Source organism: Panulirus ornatus, chromosome 3 (genome assembly GCF_036320965.1).
Source record: "Panulirus ornatus isolate Po-2019 chromosome 3, ASM3632096v1, whole genome shotgun sequence".
Lineage (NCBI taxonomy): Eukaryota > Metazoa > Arthropoda > Malacostraca > Decapoda > Palinuridae > Panulirus > Panulirus ornatus.
In genome coordinates, this window is record NC_092226.1 from 65,004,428 (window position 1) to 65,025,267 (window position 20,840).

Here is a 20,840-nt window from a genome sequence, read left to right on the forward strand (position 1 = left end):
TGGAACCACTATTCCTTCAAACATACCCATTTTTGCTTTCCGAGATAATGTTCTCGACTTCCACACATTCTTCAAGGTTCCCAGAGTTTTCGCCCCCTCCCACACCCTATGATTCACTTCCACTTCCATGGTTCCATCCACTGCCAAATCCACTCCCAGATATCTAAAACAATTCACTTCCTCTAGTTTTTCTCCATTCAAACTTACCTCCCAGTTGACTTGACCCTCATCCCTACTGTACCTAATAACCTTGCTCTTATTCACATTTACTCTCAACTTTCTTCTTTCACACACTTTACCAAACTCAGTCAACAGCTTCTGCAGTTTCTCACATGAATCAGCCACCAGGGCTGTATCATCAGCGAACAACAACTGACTCACTTCCCAAGCTCTCTCATCCACAACAGACTGCATACTTGCCCCTCTCTCCAAAACTCTTGCATTCACCTCCCTAACAACCCCATCCATAAACAAATTAAACAACCATGGAGACATCACACACCCCTAAACCTACATTCACTGAGAACCAATCACTTTCCTCTCTTCCTACACGTACACATGCATTACATCCTCGATAAAACTTTTCACTGCTTCTAACAACTTGCCTCCCACACCATATATTTAATACCTTCCACAGAGCATCTCTATCAACTCTATCATATGCCTTCTCCAGATCCATAAATGCTACACACAAATCCATTTGCTTTTCCAAGTATTTCTCACATACATTCTTCACAGCAAACACCTGATCCACACATCCTCTACCACTTCTGAAACCACACTGCTCTTCCCCAATCTGATGCTCTGTACATGCCTTCACCCTCTCAATCAATACCCTCCCATATAATTTACCAGGAATACTCAACAAACTTATACCTCTGTAATTTTTATTCTCCCTAAAATTCAATGATACTTTCTCACCCCAACTCTCATTTGCCCTCTTTTTAACCTCTTGCACCTTTCTCTTGACCTCCTGCCACTTTTTTTTTTATACATCTCCCAGTTGCTTGCATTACTTCCCTGCAGGTATTGTCCAGACACCTCTCTCTTCTCTTTCACAAACAACCTTACTTCTTCATCCACCACTCACTACCCTTTTCAAATCTGCCCACCTCCCACCTTTCTCATGCCACATGCACCTTTTGAGCAAGCTATCAGTGCTTCTCTAGAGACACCCCATTCCTCATCCACTCCCCTCATCATTTGCTCTCACCTTTTGCCATTCTAAACTCAATCTCTCCTGATACTTCCTCATGCATATCTCCTTTCCAAGCTCACTTACTCTCACCACTCTCTTCTCCCCAACATTCTCTCTTTTTTTCTGGAAACCACTACAAATCTTCACCTTTGCCTCCACAAGACAGTGATCAGATATCCCTCCAGCTGCCCCTCTCAGGACATAAACATCCAAAAGTCTCTCTTTTACTCACCTATCAATTAACATATAATCCAATAACACCCTTCGACCATCTCTCCACAAGTCCTCTTTCAGCACACAAATCCACAAGCTCTTCACCATTTCCATTTACAACACTGAATACCCCATGTACACCAATTATACCCTCAACTGCCACATTACTCACCTTCACATTTAAATCACCCATCACTATAACCCAGTCTCATGCATCAAAGATGCTAACACACACACTTAGCTGATCCCAAAACACTTGCCTCTCATGGTCTTTCTTCTCATGACCAGGTGCATAGGCACCAATAATCACCTATCTCTCTCCATCCACTTTCACTTTAACCAACATCAATCTAGAATATACATACACTCTATCAAATACTTCCACAACTCCTGCTTCAGTAGTGCTACTCCTTCCTTTGCTCTTGCCCTCTCACCAACCCCTGACTTTACTCCCATGACATTCCCAAACCACTCTTCCTCTTTATCCTTTATATATAAGGTGCTCTGTGTAGGAATGCGACCAACCACTGGGGGTTAAATCTGATTTATATAACGTTATATTTTCCAAACATCTCTCTTTGGATGGTAGTGGGGATGTCCACTTTTTACATAGTATATAAGATTGAAAGACCAAGAAAAATAAACATGTCACTAAATGTAATCAATAAAGGATATGGTGTTTCTGAGTATACAGAATAGTGACATCAACATCCCTTACAGTGGTAAACTGGTCTGCCAATCACAGCATGATACTCTTACCACAAAGGCCTTTTCTGACTTTTCTTGGCCATCCCAAACTTGCAATACATGCCAACTGCCTCCCATCCCACCATCCACACAGCACAACTTCATGAAATCAAGCTAGCGAGTGTGAAATAATATTTTTTTATCTACTACATCAGGGTTAAACCATGGAAAGTTTTGTGGGTCTGGATGTGGAAAGGGAGCTGTGGTTTTGGTGCATTACACATGACAGCTAAAGACTGAGTGTGAACTAATGTCTTTTTTGACTTTTCCTAGCGCTACCTCGGTGCGCGTGGGAGAGGGTGCTATTGCATGTGTGGCAAGGTGGCAACAGGAATGGATGAGGGCAGCAAATGTGAATATGCACATGTGTATATATGTATATGTCTGTGTATGTATATATATGTATATGTTGAAATGTATAGGTATGTATATGTGTGTGTGTGGGTGTTTGTGTATGTACTTGTGAATGTGGGTGAGTTTAGGCCATTCATTTGTCTGTTTCCTTGCGCCAACTTGCTGATGTGGGAGACGGCGATTAAGTATAATAAATAAAATATAAATACTTTTGTTACTGTTATCAGTACCGTTATCAGTTTTTAATATGACTCTGCCAGAACTACCAATAATGTGGAACTGATGTATGGAGTTTTATACCACTGAACAAGAGAAAAGTCTTATTGTTTCACTTCTTTGAAATTATCCATAACTTCTGAGCATTAATAATCATATACAGTATAATTCAGCACAATCAGAGTAATATTAGAGAAAAGAACATGTTTCATATCAGTTTGCAACTCTAATTTCCAAACTTCAAAAACACAAACACTCGAAGAAAATCATTTAAAGTATTCTGTATATTTCCTGTAGTTACTGTCTTTTTCTTTGAACTGTCCAAAACACTAGAGCATTATTATCATACTTCCCAATCACAGGAATATGAAAAAAAAAAATTACATACTTATATACTTGTCTTTTCTGCAACCTTTAAAAATGCATACAATTCAATTTCAATATATAATTCTTTTTTATCTTTGCAGAAATAGCTCTAATCAAGGCAAACCAAAAGATGAATTCCTTTCATATGCAGACGACTTCACAATCATATGACACCCTGAAACCACAACAGTAACAATAAACATGCAGCACTATATTACACCATTGGAACAATGGCTCACCCTGAACAAAATATCCTAATCACATTCGTCTTCAATCAGTCTTTTAACTTACAGCATGACATTAATCCACCTCATACTGTACAGTCACTTTAAATGGATAATCACTTCCACTGAACAAAACTCCAACCATTCTCAGCATCGTATATGAATGATACACAGAACATTCACTCCCCATACAATAACATCAGCACTAAAGCAACACAGAAACTGAACAACCTCAGCACACTTACAGGCACCAAATTTGGACAAGAAAAAGAATCCTTCACCAATCCACTTTAATCTTTGCATTGCTTGTTTAGTCTGCTTTCTTCTCAAAAGCCAATATAACAAAACTGCAAAGCACACAAAAGAGTGCACTCAAAACAATTACTGGCTGCCTAGTAACCATCAACAGTCAACACCTACACAATGAAACTAAGATTCTCCCAATATAATCCCACCTCAGCATGTTTGAAACTCAATTCTAAGCAACCGCAGTAGACCCCTGCCACCCACACCACTCCATACCTAACCACCAACTCCCAAGTAGAAATAAAAAGCTTACCCCTACCTCAAATTCAAGTAACCTCTACTCACTAACTCCTACACCAAACACATATAACCTAGTGGGTTTGTAGTTAATCATAGTGATATAGTGGGAGAAGTTTAGCGCTGTTGCACAGAACTGTGTTTGAGTTCGCCAGATGGTCAGTGATTGGTTTGCGGCTTTGTTATATTTGCTTATGAGAGGGTGAAGACCAGGTAAGTGAGGAGTAGTTTACAAATGAGCAGATGAATCATTCTTATAGGGTGTTGAGGGATTCCTTTTCTTGTCCAAATCTGATGCCAGAGAGTGTTCTGAGGGAACCTAAGTCTGTATGTAGCTTTTGTGCCTGATGTTATCTATTTTCATACAGAATAAAAGTCACATGTGTTATATGTGATGCTTAGAAAAGTTGGAATTTTGTTCAGTGAGAAAGACTGTCCGTTCAAGGTAACTAGATGATGTGAACTGGACTCGTCTATCTGGTATTAAAAGAGTGATTGAAGACTTCTGCTTTGAGTAGATATTCTCTTCTTGGTGAGCCTTTGGTCCAAATGTGTGTGCAGAGCTGCATGTTTGCTGTTGCTACACTGGTGACAAAGTGTTGTGATGTGACATTGAGGTCATCTGCATATGAAAGGACCTTCACACTGAGGTTTGTTTGAGATAAAGGGGAACTCTATTGCAGACTTTAAGTGATTTAGAGCTGAAGGCATTATGAGAGACTGTAGTTGTCGTGGCAGCACACTATGAAATTGTTTAATCAATTTTTGTCACTACTGTATTGTTGTGGAGAGTGGTTTCAAGTATTTTTTGTAAGAGGATGTGTCGAGGGACAGTGTTAAAAGCTTTGTTGAAGTCTACTGCCACAAGTACAGTGCAAGTAGTGGGTTGTGATTGCTGGAAGCCATTTAGGATATGTTGTGTGAGCTCAAAGTGTACTATGGTGATAGAGTGTTTGGGTACGAATCTATGCTGTGTGAGTGAGATTGGGATGTTTAATATGATTTTGTTGAGGATCATTTTTCAAAGAGTTTGGATACTAAGGACAGAATTGATTTTAACGGCAGGGGATAGGGGAGATGGGTGGTGTGGAGGGTTTTAGGACATGTTATGTAAGATCCCATTTGTTAGGTATTTTGTTGTACTGCCAATAGTTGAAGATACCAATTTGTGCTTGGACTGCAAATGGGCCATAGTGTTTCATGTGAAAGTTTGATATGCTGTCAGAGCCTGTTACAAGAAAGTTCTTTAAGGTTTTAATAGAACTGTTTGTATCGGTGGGAGTAATGGGTGGGTAGGCAGTTGTTTTTTAGGTGGATTTGATGTAGGTTCTTCATAACAATGTGGTTGATTTATGAGTAGTGTCTCATACGTATGTTTGGGTGTTCTTCAGATGAGACTTCATTGGAATGGGTGAGGGATGCTTCATGAGTGGGGACTGGATTGATGGAATATGGGCATATTTTCTTTAATGTGTATCAGTCTTGGCTGCTGTAGATCTTGTGATTCACTGTGCTGAAGAAAAACTGCCAGTTTTCATTTGTCCTTCAGTGATTAGGTGAGTAATGGTATTATCTAATTTGGATTTGTTCACTGATTTCTAAGGATGGTCAGTGGTTGTGTCTATGCCAGTTTCTTTGCTTTATGTGGGTAACAAGTGAGGAGAAATTTAGGTTATATTTCTTTCAGTACCCTTGAGGTATGTATTTTTTGATGGCTTGGTTGGATATGATGATGAAGCGTAAGATCACATAATTTGGGGATGAGGAATCATCTATACTGAAGTTTTGGTGCTTTGTTTCCTACTACTGTGTGAAAGCTGGCCAGTCTGCTTTCCTGAATCTCTTTTTCTAGACAGTGTGTTATCAGGATGGGAAAGAGGTCAGAGGATAGTTCATGTAGCATGCTCCTGTTAGATCCTTACTTGTAGTGTTGGTGAGGAGAATGTGATGTCTGGCAAGGTCAGCTGTTGGAGGTGGTGGGTTGGGAGTTAGTTGGTGTTGAGGATTTCTAAGAGGTTCCAGTTGGTTATGAGTAGTTCAACATGGGGATCATGAGTGTATGTGTTGAGCCAAGTGGAATGGTGGGCATTGAAATCTCAACAGAGGTGCTTGCTGGGAATGCTGACAAAGTACTGCAACTGGGGAGTTTATCTAGAGATATGTGAAGAGGTAGGTTTGAAGATGTTATAGATGTTGATTATGTTGAAGGTTAAAAATCATTATCATAATTAGTCGCTGTCTCCTGCGTTAGCAAGGTAGCACAAAGAAACAGACGAAAAAATGGCCCAAACCATCCACATACACACGTATACACATAAAACCCCCCCCACACACACATATACATACCAATACATTTCAACACTATTCATATTCATTATACTTTGTCACTGTCTCCCATGTTAGCGAGGAAGCACAAGGAAACAGACGAAAGAATGGCCCAACCCACCCACATGTATTGACATACACGTCCACACACGCACATATACATACCAATACATCTCAACTTATACATATAAATACACACAAAGACACATACATATATACACATGTACATAATTCATACTGTCTTCCCTTATTCATTCCCGTTGATACCCCGCCACACATGAAATGACAACCCCCTCCCCCACATGTGTGCGAGGTAGCACTAGGGAAAGACAACAAAGGCCACATTTGTTCACATTCAGTCTCTAGCTGTCATGTATAATGCAAAGAAACCACAGCTCCCTTTCCACATCCAGGCCCCACAGAACTTTCCATGGTTTACCCCAAACACTTTACATACCCTGGTTCAATCCACTGACAGCACGTCGACCCCGGTATATCACATCGTTCCAATTCATTCTGTTCCTTGCACACCTTTTTATTTATCATACTTTGTTGCTGTCTCTCGCGTTAGTGAGGTAGCACAAGGAAACAGATGAAAGAATGGTCATACCCACCCACATACACATGTATATACATACACGCCCACACACGCACAAATACTTACCTATACATCTCAATGTATACATACATATACACACACAGACATATACATATATACACATGTACATAATTCATACTGTCTGCCCTTATCAACTGCCATCGCCACCCCGCCACACATGAAATGAGAACCCCCTTCCAACGCATGTGTGCGAGGTAGCGCTAGGAAATGACAACAAAGGCCACATTTGTTCACACTGTCTCTAGCTGTCATGTATAATGCACCAAAACCACAGCTCCCTTTCCACATCCAGGCCCCACAAAACTTTCCAAGGTTTACCCCAGACGCTTCACATGCCCTGGTTCAATCCACTGACAGCACATCGACCCCAGTATACCACATCATTCCAATTCACTCTATTCCTTGCACGCCTTTCACCCTCCTGCATGTTCAGGCCCCAATCACTCAAAATATTTTTCCCTCCATCTTTCCACCTCCAATTTGGTCTCCCACTTCTCCTTGTTCCCTCTACCTCTGACACATATATCCTCTTTGCCAATCTTTCCTCACTCATTCTCTCCATGTGACCAAACAATTTCAAAACACCCTCTTCTGCTCTCTCAACCAAACTCTTTTTATTACCACATGTATAATGCAAAGAAACCACAGCTCCCTTTCCACATCCAGGCCCCACAGAACTTTCCATGGTTTACCCCAAACACTTTACATACCCTGGTTCAATCCACTGACAGCACGTCGACCCCGGTATATCACATCGTTCCAATTCATTCTGTTCCTTGCACACCTTTTTATTTATCATACTTTGTTGCTGTCTCTCGCGTTAGTGAGGTAGCACAAGGAAACATATATCCTCTTTGCCAATCTTTCCTCACTCATTCTCTCCATGTGACCAAACAATTTCAAAACACCCTCTTCTGCTCTCTCAACCAAACTCTTTTTATTACCACATGTATAATGCAAAGAAACCACAGCTTCCTTTCCACATCCAGGCCCCACAGAACTTTCCATGGTTTACCCCAAACACTTTACATACCCTGGTTCAATCCACTGACAACACGTCGACCCCGGTATATCTCTTACCCTTTCATTACTTACTCGATCAAACCACCTCACACCACATATTGTCCTCAAACATCTCATTTCCAGAACATCCACCCTCCTCCGCACAACTCTATCTATAGCCCACACCTCACAACCATATAACACTGTTGGAACCACTATTCCTTCAAACACCCATTTTTGTTTTCCAAGATAACATTCTCGACTTCCACACATTTTTCAATGCTCCCAGAACCTTCGCCCCCTCCCCCACCCTATGATTCACTTCCGCTTCTATGGTTCCATCCACTGCCAAATCCACTCCCAGATATCTAAAACACCTCACTTCCTCCAATTTTTCTCCATTCAAACTTACCTCCCAATTGACTTGTCCCTCAACCTTACTGTACCTAATAACCTTGCTCTTATTCACATTTACTTTCAGCTTTCTTCTTTCACACACTTTACTAAACACACTTTACCAAACTCAGTCACCAGCTTCTGCAGTTTCTCATTTGAATTAGCTACCAGTGCTGTACCATCAGTGAACAACAACTGACTCACTTCCCAAGCTCTCTCATCCACAACAGACTGCATACTTGCCCCTCTCTCCAAAACTCTTGCATTCACCTCCCTAACAACCCCATCCATAAACAAATTAAACAACCATGGAGACATCACGCACCCCTGCTGCGAACCTACATTCACTGAGAACCAATCACTTTCCTCTCTTCCTACTCACACACATGCCTTACATCCTTGGTAAAAACTTTTCATTGCTTCTAACAACTTGCCTCCCACACCATATATTCTTAATACCTTCCACAGAGCATCTCTATCAACTCTATCATATGCCTTCTCCTGATCCATAAATGCTACATACAAATCCATTTGCTTTTCTAAGTATTTCTCACTTACATTCTTCAAAGCAAACACCTGATCCACACATCCTCTACCACTTCTGAAACCACACTGCTCTTCCCCAATCTGATGCTCTGTACATGCCTTCACCCTCTCAATCAATACCCTCCCATATAATTTACCAGGAATACTCAACAAACTTATACCTCTGTAATTTGAGCACTCACTTTTATCTTTAGCCCCTTTGCCTTTGTACAATGGCACTATGCAAGCATTCTGCCAGTCCTCAGGCACCTCACCATGAGTCATTCATACATACATCAAATAACCTTACCATCCAGTCAACAATACAGTCACCCCCATTTTAATAAATTCCACTGCAATACCATCCAAACCTGCTGCCTTGCCAGCTTTCATCTTCCACAAAACTTTTACTACCTCTTCTCTGTTCACTAAATCATTCTCCCTAACCCTCTCACTTTGCACACCACCTCAACCAAAACACCCTGTATCTGCCACTGTATCACATTCAACAAACCTTCAAAATACTCACGCCATCTCCTTCTCACATCACCACTACTTGTTATCACCTCCCCATTAGCCCCTTTCACTGATGTTCCAATTTGTTCCCTTGTCTTACGCACTTTATTTACCTCCTTCCAAAACATCTTTTTTATTCTCCCTAAAATTTAATGATACTCTCTCACCCCAACTCTCATTTGCCCTCTTTTTCACCTCTTCCACCTTTCTCTTGACCTCCTGCCTCATTTTTTTTATACATCTCCAAGTCATTTGCATTATTTCCCAGCAAAAATTGTCCAAATGCCTCTCCCTTCTCTTTCACTAATAATCTTACTTCTTCATCCCACCACTCACTACCCTTTCTAATCTGCCCACCTCCCATGCTTCTCATGCCACAAGCATCTTTTGTCCAAGCCATCACTGCTTCCCTAAATACATCCCATTCCTCCCCCACTCCCCTTACCTCCTTTGTTCTCACCTTTTTCCATTCTGTACTCAGTCTCTCCTGGTATTTCCTCACACAAGTCTCCTTCCCAAGCTCACTTACTCTCACCACTCTCTTCACCCCAACATTCTCTCTTTTCTGAAAACCTCCACAAATCTTCACCTTTGCCTCCTCAAGATAATGATCAGACATCCCTCCAGTTGCACCTCTCAGCACATTAACATCCAAAAGTCTCTTTCACACGCCTATCAATTAAAACATAATCCAATAACGCTCTCTGGCCATCTCCCCTACTTACATACACATACTTATGTATATCTCTCTTTTTAAACCAGGTATTCCCAATCACCAGTCCTTTTTCAGCACACAAATCTACAAGCTCTTCACCATTTCCATTTACAACACTGAACACCCCATGTACACCAATTATTCCTTCAACTGCCCCATGACTCACCTTTGCATTCAAATCACCCATCACTATAACCCAGTCTCGTGCATCAAAACTACTAACACACTCACTCAGCTGCTCCCAAAACTCTTGCCTCTCATGACCTTTCTTCTCATGCCCAGGTGCATATGCACCAATAATCACCCATCTCTCTCCATCCACTTTTCAGTTTTACCCATATCAATCTAGTTACTTTCTTACACTCTTATACTCCCACCACTCCTGCTACTCCTTCCCTTGCTCTTGTCCTCTCACTAACACCTGACTTTACTCCCAAGGCGACTAAAAGGGGAGGGAGCAGGGGGCTGGAAATCCTCCCCTCTCGTTTTTTTTTTTTTTTCCAAAAGAAGGAACAGAGAATTGGGCCAGGTGAGGGTATTCCCTCAAAGGCCCAGTCCTCTGTTCTTAATGCTACCTCGCTAACGCAGGGAAATGGCGAATAGTTTAAAAGAAAGAAAGAAAGATATATATATATATATATATATATATATATCTATTAATTTATTTATTTTGCTTTGTCGCTGTCTCCCGCGTTAGCGAGGTAGCGCAAGGAAACAGACGAAAGAATGCCCCAACACACCCACATACACATGTATATTCATACATGTCCACACATGCACATATACATACCTATACATTTCAATGCATACAAATATATACATACACAGATGTATACATATATACACATGTACATAATTCATACTTGCTGCCCTTATTCATTCCCGTTGCCACCCCGCCACACGTGAAATCACAACCCCCTCCCCCTACATGCATGCGAGGTAGCGCTAGGAAAAGATAACAAAGGCCACATTCGTTCACACTCAGTCTCTAGCTGTCATGTATAATGTACTGAAACCACAGCTCCCTTTCCACATCCAGGCCCCACACAACTTTCCGTGGTTTACCCCAGACGCTTCACATGCCTTGGTTCAATCCATTGACAGCACATCGACCCCGGTATACCACATCGTTCCAATTCACTTCATTCCTTGCCCGCCTTTCACCCTCCTGCATGTTCAGGCCCCGATCGCTCAAAATATTTTTCACTCCATCTTTCCACCTCCAATTTGGTCTCCCACTTCTTGTTCCCTCCACCTCTGACACATATATCCTCTTTGTCAATCTTTCCTCACTCATTCTCTTAATGTGACCAAACCATTTCAAAACACCCTCTTCTGCTCTCTCAACCACACTTTTTTTATTACCACACATCTCTCTTACCCTTTCATTACTTATTCGATCAAACCACCTCATACCACATATTGTCCTCAAACATCTCATTTCCAACACATCCACCCTCCTCCGTACAACTCTATCTATAGCCCACACCTCGCAACCACATAACATTGTTGGAACCACTATTCCTTTAAACATACCCATTTTTGCTTTCTGAGATAATGTTCTCGCCTTCCACACATTTTTCAATGCTCCCAGAACTTTCGCCCCTTCCCCCACCCTGTGACTCACTTCCGCTTCCGTGGTTCCATTTTCAGTCCACTGACAGCATGTCAACTCTAGTATACTACATCATTCCAATTCACTCTATACAATGCACGCATTTTCACCCTCCTGCACGTTCAGGCCTTGATCGCTCAAAATCTTTTTCACTCCATCCTTCCATCTCCAATTTGGAATCCTGCTTCTCCTTGTTCCCTTCACCTCTGACATATATAACCTCTTTATCCACCTTTCCTTACTCATTCTCTCCCTATGTCCTTCCCTTCACCTCTGACATATATAACCTCTTTATCCACCTTTCCTTACTCATTCTCTCCCTATGTCCAAACCATTTCAATACAATCTCTTCTGCTCTCTCAAACCCACTCTTTTTATTACCACACATCTCTCTTATCCTTTCATTACTTACTCGATCAAACCACCTCACACAACATATTGTCCTCAAATATTTCATCTCCAACACATCCATCCTCCTCCACACAACCCTATCTATACCCCATGCCTCACAACCATATAAGATTGTTGGAACTACAATGCCTTCAAACATACTCATTTTTGCTCTTTGAGATAATGTTCTCTCTTTCCACACATTCTTAATTGCTCCTAGAACCTTTACCCCCTCTCCAACCCTTTGACTTACTTCTGCTTCCATGGTTCCATCCCCTGCCGAGTCCACTCCCACATGTCAAAAAGACTTCACTTCCTCCAATTTTTCACCATTCAAACTTAATTCCCACCTAACTTGTCCTTCAACCCTGCTGAACCTAATAACCTTGCTCTTATTCACATTCACTCTCAACTTTCTCCTTTCACATACTTTTCCAACCACCAACTTCTGCAGTTTCTCACTTGAAATCAGCCACCATGCTGTATCATTGGCAAAAAAAAACTGACTCACTTCCCAGGCCCAATCATCCCTAACAGACTGTGAACTCGTCCTTATCCCCAAAAATCTTATATTTACCTCCCTAACCACCACATCTATAAGCATATTAAACAACCATGGTGACATCACACACCCCTACTGCAGACTGACCTTCACTGGGAACCAATCACTCTCCTGTTTTCCTACTCATACACATGCCTTAAACCCTTGGTAAAAATTTCTCATTGCTTTTAGCAGCTTACTTCCCACACCATATATTCTTAATGCCTTCCACAAAGCATGTCTATCAACCCTATCATATGCCTTCTCCAGATCCATAAATGCCATACACAAATCCTTCTGTTTTTCTATCACAAACATTCTGAAAAGCAAACAACTGCTCCACACATCTGCTACCACTTCTTAAATGATACTGTTCCTCCCCAATATGGTGCTCTGTACATGCCTTCACACTATCTATATCTCTGATGCGTGTTCCAACTGGAACTCCCTTAAAGGGGTGGCCACGGCAACAGAGTCTCCATAACTAAAGAACTCCAGGGTCACTTCTTAGCTTTTAGCACCTTACCCTTAACAGGCCACTGGCAGAGGGCAAGTCTGGCACAATGTCTGCAGAGGCTCCAACCTAATGTTCCTAAAGACTACTTCTATCTAATGCTCCTACCTACTACTTTTACCAAATGTTTCTACCTAATAATCCAACCTAAATGTTCCTACCTACTACTACTACTATCTACTGCTCCTACCATTTTGCCAAAAGGCAGGGGTAAGGCATAAACTCACCACAGGAAATCTATGGAGTTATGAAGAATAAACTGACAAGGAGTGATTGTACGTTTGTGGATAGAATGCTGGTAGTCCACATGTTTGTGAGGCAGAAAGAAAAGACAGCTACCTGGATCAATGGAGTGCAACTTGACAACCACTATAGTGCTAGCTCACTAAACAGATGCCACTAACCCTCCTGATACCCAGATGGGTAGTACTGCCTTGACCATTTCAATGAATCCCCTTCCATACAATTCTCCTGGTATGCTCAATAAGCTTATGCAATACCATCCACTCCTGGATCTTGCCAGATTTCACCTTCCACAAGGCTTTCACCACCTCTTCTCTCTTCACCAAACCACTCTCCATGACACTCTTGCTTTGCACACCACTCTGACCAAAACACACTACATCTGCAACTCTTATCATCAAACAAATTCAACAATCCTTCAAAATACTCACTCCATCCCTACCTGTTCTCACTTCCCCCCTTGCTCTCTTCATCAATGTTCCCATTTGTTCTCTTGTCTTTCGCACATTACTTACCTCCTTCCATAACATATTTGATACTCTTTCACCCAAACTTTCATTTGCCTTCTTTTTCAACCCTCGCACCTTCCTCTTGACCTCCTACTGCTTACTCTTATCATCTCCCAGTCACTTTTGCTCCTTCCTTGTAAGTACTGTCCAAATGCCTCTCTTTTCTCTTTCACTTGCATTTTTACTTTTTCACTGGACTACTCACTAACCTTTCTAATCTACCCACCTTCCACCTTTCTCATGCCACATGCATCTCTTGCACATGCCATCACTGCTTCCCTAATACATTGCATTCCTCACCCACTCCTCTCTTATCATTTGCTCTCACCTTTTACTATACTGTACTTAATCTCTCCTGGTATTTCTCCACACAAATCTCCTTTCCAAGCTCACTTACTCTCACCATTATTTTCTCCCCAACTCTGTCTCCTCTTGTATGAAAACCTTTGTAAACCTTTCATCTCACTTCCACAAAATAGTGATCAGACATCCCACCAGCTGCACCTCTCAGCACATTTACATCCAAAAGTCTCTTCTACACAAAACCTTCTCTTCTACTCACATAAATATACTTGTGTATATCTGTCTTTTTAAACCAAGTCTTCCCAATCTCCAGTCTTTTTCAGCACATAAAACCACAAGCTCTTCACAATTTCCATTCACATCACTGAAGACCCCATGCAAATCAATTATGTCATCAACTGCCACATTACTCACCTTTGCATTCAAATCATCCATCACTAATACCCACTCTTGTACACCAAAACTGCTGACACTCACTCAACTGCTCGTAAACTCCTGCCTCGCATGATTTTTCCTTTCATAACCAGATGTATAATTACCAATACTCACCTATCTCCCGGCATCCACTTTCAGTTTTACCCACACAATCTAGAATTTACTTTCTTACATTTTAAAACATACTCTCAAAACTCCTACTTCAGGAGTAGTGCTACTCCTTCCTTAGCTCTTGTCCTCTCACCAACCCCTGACTTTACTTCCAAGACTTTCCCAAACCACTCTTCCCCTTTACCCTTGAGCTTCATTCCACTCAGCCAGAACATCCAGGTTTCTTTCCTCAAACATATTACCTATCTCTCCTGTCTTCTCATCTTGGTTATATCCAAGCATTCAGACAAGCCAATCTGAGCATTTGAGGAGGATGAGCACTCCCTGCTTGACTCCTTCTTCTGTTTCCCTTTATAGGAATTCAAATACAAGGAAGAAGGGTGGGGTGGGGTTGGGGGATTTTTCTTCATACATATTCATCATTTCCCGTGTTAGTAAGGTAGCCTCAAGAACATAGGACTGAGCCTAAGAGGGGAAATCCTCACTTGGCCCCATTCTCTGTTCCTTCTTTTGGAAAAGTCAAAACTGGACAGGAGGATTTCCAGCTCCCACTCTCTCCCCTTTTAGTTGCCCTGTATGACACGCAGGGAATATGTGGGAAGTATTCTTTCTCCCTTATCACCAGGATATATGTGTCAGAGGTGGAGGGAACAAGGTGAAGCGGGAGAACAAATTGGCAGTGGAAGGATGGAGTGAAAAACATTTTAAGCGATTGGGGCCTGAACATACAGGAGGGTGAGACGCATGCAAGGAATATAGTGAATTGGAATGATGTGCTATACCGGGGTCAACGTGCTGTCAATGAACTGAACTAGGGAATGTGAAGTGTCTGGAGTAAACCATGGAAAGGTCTGTGGGGCCTGGATGTGGATAGGGAGCTGTGGTTTTGGTGCACTACACATGACAGCTAGAAACTGAGTGTGAACGAATGTGGCCTTTTTGTCTGTGTTCCTGGTGCTGCCTCGCTGAAGCAGGGAATAACAATGCTGTTTTCCTGAGGGGTGGGGTTGCGACAGGAAAGGATGAAGGCAAGCAAGTATGAATATGTACATGTGTATGTATGTAATGACTGTGTATGAGCATGTATATGTCGATATGCATATGTGCGAATGTGGGCATTTAAATACATTAATATAACATTTATTATACTCTGTCACTGTCTCCTGCATTAGTGAGGTAGCACAAGGAAACAGATGAAAGAATGGCCCAACACACCCACATACACATGTATATACATACACGTCAACACACGCAAATATACATACCTATACATTTCAACGTATACATATATATATACACACACAGATATATACATATATACACATGTACATAATTCATATTGTCTGCCCTTGTTCATTTCCGTCACCACCCCTCCACACATGAAATAACAACCCCCTCCCTCCTCATGTGTGCGAGGTAGCGCTAGAAAAAGACAACAAAGGCCACATTCGTTCATACTCAGTCTCTAGCTGTCATGTAATAATGCACCGAAACCACAGCACCCTTTCCACATCCAGGCCCCACAGAACTTTCCATGGTTTACCCCAGATGCTTCACATGCCCTGGTTCAATCCATTGACAGCACGTCGACCCCGGTATAGCACATCATTCCAATTCACTCTATTCCTTGCACGCCTTTCACCCTCCTGCATGGTCAGGCCCCGATCACTCAAAATCTTTTTCACTCCATCTTTACACCTCCAATCAGGTCTCCCACTTCTCCTCATTCCCTCCACCTCTGACACATATATCCTCTTTGTCGATCTTTCCTCACTCATTGTCTCCATGTGACCAAACCATTTCAAAACACCCTCTTCTGCTCTCTCAACCACATTTTTTCTTACCACACATCTCTCTTACCCTATTATCACTTACTCGATCAAACCATCTCACACCACATACTGTCATCAAACATCTCATTTCCAGCACATCCACCCTCCTCCGCACAACTCTATCCATAGCCCATGCCTCGCAACCATATAACATCGTTGGAACCACTATTCCTTCAAACATGACCATTTTTGCTTTCCAAGATAATGTTCTCGACTTCCACACATTCTTCAACGCTCCCAGAACTTTTGCCCCCTCCCCCACCCCTGGGGATAGGGGAGAAAGAATACTTCCCATGTATTCCCTGTGTGTCATAGAAGGTGACTAAAAGGGAAGGGATCGGGGGCTCAAAATCCTCCCCTCTCTCTCTCTTTCTTTTTTTTTTAATTTTCTGAGAGAAGGAACAGAGAAGGGGGCCAGGTGACGATATTCCCTCAAAAGCCCAGTCCTCTGTTCTTAACGCTACCTCGCTAAGGTGAGAAATGGTAAATAGTATCACTATATACATTTTTTTTTTTTTTTTTTTTGCCGCTGTCTCCTGCGTTTGCGAGGTAGCGCAAGGAAACAGACGAAAGAAATGGCCCAACCCACCCCCATACACATGTATATACATACACTTCTACACACGCAAATATACATACCTACACAGCTTTCCATGGTTTACCCCAGACGCTTCACATGCCTTGATTCAATCCACTGACATCACGTCAACCCCGGTATACCACATCGTTCCAATTCACTCTATTCCTTGCCCTCCTTTCACCCTCCTGCATGTTCAGGCCCCGATCACACAAAATCTTTTTCACTTCATCTTTCCACCTCCAATTTGGTCTCCCACTTCTCGTTCCCTCCACCTCCGACACATATATCCTCTTGGTCAATCTTTCCTCACTCATTCTCTCCAAACCATTTCAAAACACCCTCTTCTGCTCTCTCAACCACGCTTTTTTTATTTCCACACATCTCTCTTACCCTTAGTTACTTACTCAATCAAACCACCTCACACCACACATTGTCCTCAAACATCTCATTTCCAGCACATCCTCCCTCCTGCGCACAACTCTATCCATAGCCCAAGCCTTGCAACCATACAACATTGTTGGAACCACTATTCCTTCAAACATACCCATTTTTGCTTTCCGAGATAATGTTCTCAACTTCCACACATTCTTCAAGGCTCCCAGGATTTTCGACCCCTCCCCCACCCTATGATCCACTTCCGCTTTCATGGTTCCATCCGCTGCCAGATCCACTCCCAGATATCTAAAACACTTTACTTTCTCCAGTTTTTCTCCATTCAAACTTACCTCCAAATTGACTTGACCCTCAACCCTACTGTACCTAATAACCTTGCTCTTATTCACATTTACTCTTAACTTTCTTCTTTCACACACTTTACCAAACTCAGTCACCAGTTTCTGCAGTTTCTCACATGAATCAGCCACCAGCGCTGTATCATCAGCGAACAACAGCTGACTCACTTCCCAAGCTCTCTCATCCACAACAGACTTCATACTTGCCCCTCTTTCCAAAACTCTTGCATTCACCTCCCTAACAACTCCATCCATAAACAAATTAAACAACCATGGAGACATCACACACCCCTGCCGCAAACCTACATTCACTGAGAACCAATCACTTTCCTCTCTTCCTACACGTACACATGCCTTACATCCTCGATAAAAACTTTTCACTGCTTCTAACAACTTGCCTCCCACACCATATATTCTTAATACCTTCCACACAGCATCTCTATCAACTCTATCATATGCCTTCTCCAGAGCCATAAATGCAACATACAAATCCATTTGCTTTTCTAAGTATTTTTCACATACATTCTTCAAAGCAAACACCTGATCTACACATCCTCTACCACTTCTGAAACCACACTGCTCTTCCCCAATCTGATGCTCTGTACATGCCTTCACCCTCTCAATCAATACCCTCCCATATAATTTACCAGGAATACCCAACAAACATATATTATATTTATTATACTTTGTCGCTGTCTCCCGCGTTTGCAAGGTAGCGCAAGGAAACAGACGAAAGAAATGGCCCAACCCCCCCATACACATGTATATACATACGTCCACAAACGCAAATATACATACCTACACAGCTTTCCATGCCTTGATTCAATCCACTGACAGCACGTCAACCCCGGTATACCACATCGTTCCAATTCACTCTATTCCTTGCCCTCCTCTCACCCTCCTGCATGTTCAGGCCCCGATCACACAAAATCTTTTTCACTCCATCTTTCCACCTCCAATTTGGTCTCCCTCTTCTCCTTGTTCCCTCCACCTCCGACACATATATCCTCTTGGTCAATCTTTCCTCACTCATCCTCTCCATGTGCCCAAACCACTTCAAAACACCCTCTTCTGCTCTCTCAACCACGCTCTTTTTATTTCCACACATCTCTCTTACCCTTACGTTACTCACTCGATCAAACCACCTCACACCACACATTGTCCTCAAACATCTCATTTCCAGCACATCCATCCTCCTGCGCACAACTCTATCCATAGCCCACGCCTCGCAATCATACAACATTGTTGGAACCACTATTCCTTCAAACATACCCATTTTTGCTTTCCGAGATAATGTTCTCGACTTCCACACATTCTTCAAGGCCCCCAGAATTTTCGCCCCCTCCCCCACCCTATGATCCACTTCCGCTTCCATGGTTCCATCCGCTGCCAGATCCACTCCCAGATATCTAAAACACTTCACTTCCTCCAGTTTTTCTCCATTCAAACTCACCTCCCAATTGACTTGACCCTCAACCCTACTGTACCTAATAACCTTGCTCTTATTCACATTTACTCTTAACTTTCTTCTTCCACACACTTTACCAAACTCAGTCACCAGCTTCTGCAGTTTCTCACATGAATCAGCCACCAGCGCTGTATCATCAGCGAACAACAACTGACTCACTTCCCAAGCTCTCTCATCCCCAACAGACTTCATACTTGCCCCTCTTTCCAAAACTCTTGCATTTACCTCCCTAACAACCCCATCCATAAACAAATTAAACAACCATGGAGACATCACACACCCCTGCCGCAAACCTATATTCACTGAGAACCAATCACTTTCCTCTCTTCCTACACGTACACATGCCTTACATCCTCGATAAAAACTTTTCACTGCTTCCAACAACTTTCCTCCCACACCATATATTCTTAATACCTTCCACAGAGCATCTCTATCAACTCTATCATATGCCTTCTCCAGATCCATAAATGCTACATACAAATCCATTTGCTTTTCTAAGTATTTCTCACATACATTCTTCAAAGCAAACACCTGATCCACACATCCTCAACAAACTTATACCTCTGAAATTTGAGCACTCACTCTTATCCCCTTTATATACATGTACATATTCATACTTGCTGGTCTTAACCCGTTACTGGTGCTACCATGCCCCACAGGAAACATCACTACCCCCCGCTTTAGCGAGGTAGTACTAGGAGAAAACAGAGAAAAAAGGCCACATTCATGTACACTAAGTCTCTAGCTGTGATGTGTAATGCACCAAAACCACAGCTCTCTATCCACATCTAAGCCCCATAGACCTGTGATCTTTTCCAATATATGTATGTATGTGTGTGTGTGTGTGTGTGTGTGTGTGTGTGTGTGTGTGTGTGTGTATACTGTTTTCTTCCTCTTTTCTCAAACCTTTTTGCTTTTTCCTGTATCAACAAGGTAGCACCAGGAGCAAATAAAGAAAAGGGCTCATTTGCTTACATCCATTCTTTTGCTGTCATGTGTAATACACATAAACCACAGCCCCCTATCCATAACCAGGCCCCACAGACCTTTCCATGATTTTCCCAGGCTGCTCTGTATACCCTAGTTCAATCCCTCTCACAGAACATCAACCCCTGTATACAATATTGCTCCAATTCACTCTAACCTGTGCATGCCTTTTACCTTCCAGCATATTCAAACCATGTGGCTCTATCTTCAAGCTTATGCCAATTAATTAATGAAAGTGAGAGCCTTTCGATATCTAATCAAAATTCAACATCATATAGCAAACCTAATAACTGGAGACTCAATATATGGGATACATTACTTTACTGGCATCAATAAAACAGATCACACCTAGGATAAGATCAATGGAATCTTATGTCTGATCTGTATAATTTAGTCAACTGTCATTACTCATCAAAACCTGAAGCTTGCATATATGCAACCATGAATAATAAAAGTTACACATCAAAGTCCTCTGGAATACATATACATGTGGTAGTTACAGACATGCAGAAGTTACGAAAATATGAACAAAGCTAACATTAAATGTCATCTATGGCAGCATGTTTTATGGGGGACGCGAGACATTCAGGATCATTTTAACCCTGTGGGCATAGCATGCCTG

General features: G+C 42.0%; 1 protein-coding gene and 1 long non-coding RNA gene across 46 annotated transcripts in view; both read right to left on the minus strand.

The window, feature by feature from the left end:
• The window catches only part of LOC139762916 (CUGBP Elav-like family member 1), a 464,351-nt gene that overhangs the window by 105,038 nt on the left and 338,473 nt on the right, over window positions 1-20,840 (minus strand). The gene's annotated exons all lie outside the window — the stretch shown is intronic.
• Window positions 266-19,126, minus strand: LOC139763035 (uncharacterized). Its single transcript, XR_011716020.1, has 2 exons — window positions 11,846-19,126; window positions 266-11,778 (listed from the first exon to the last, which is right to left on the minus strand). It is a non-coding gene; the product is annotated as an uncharacterized lncRNA (long non-coding RNA).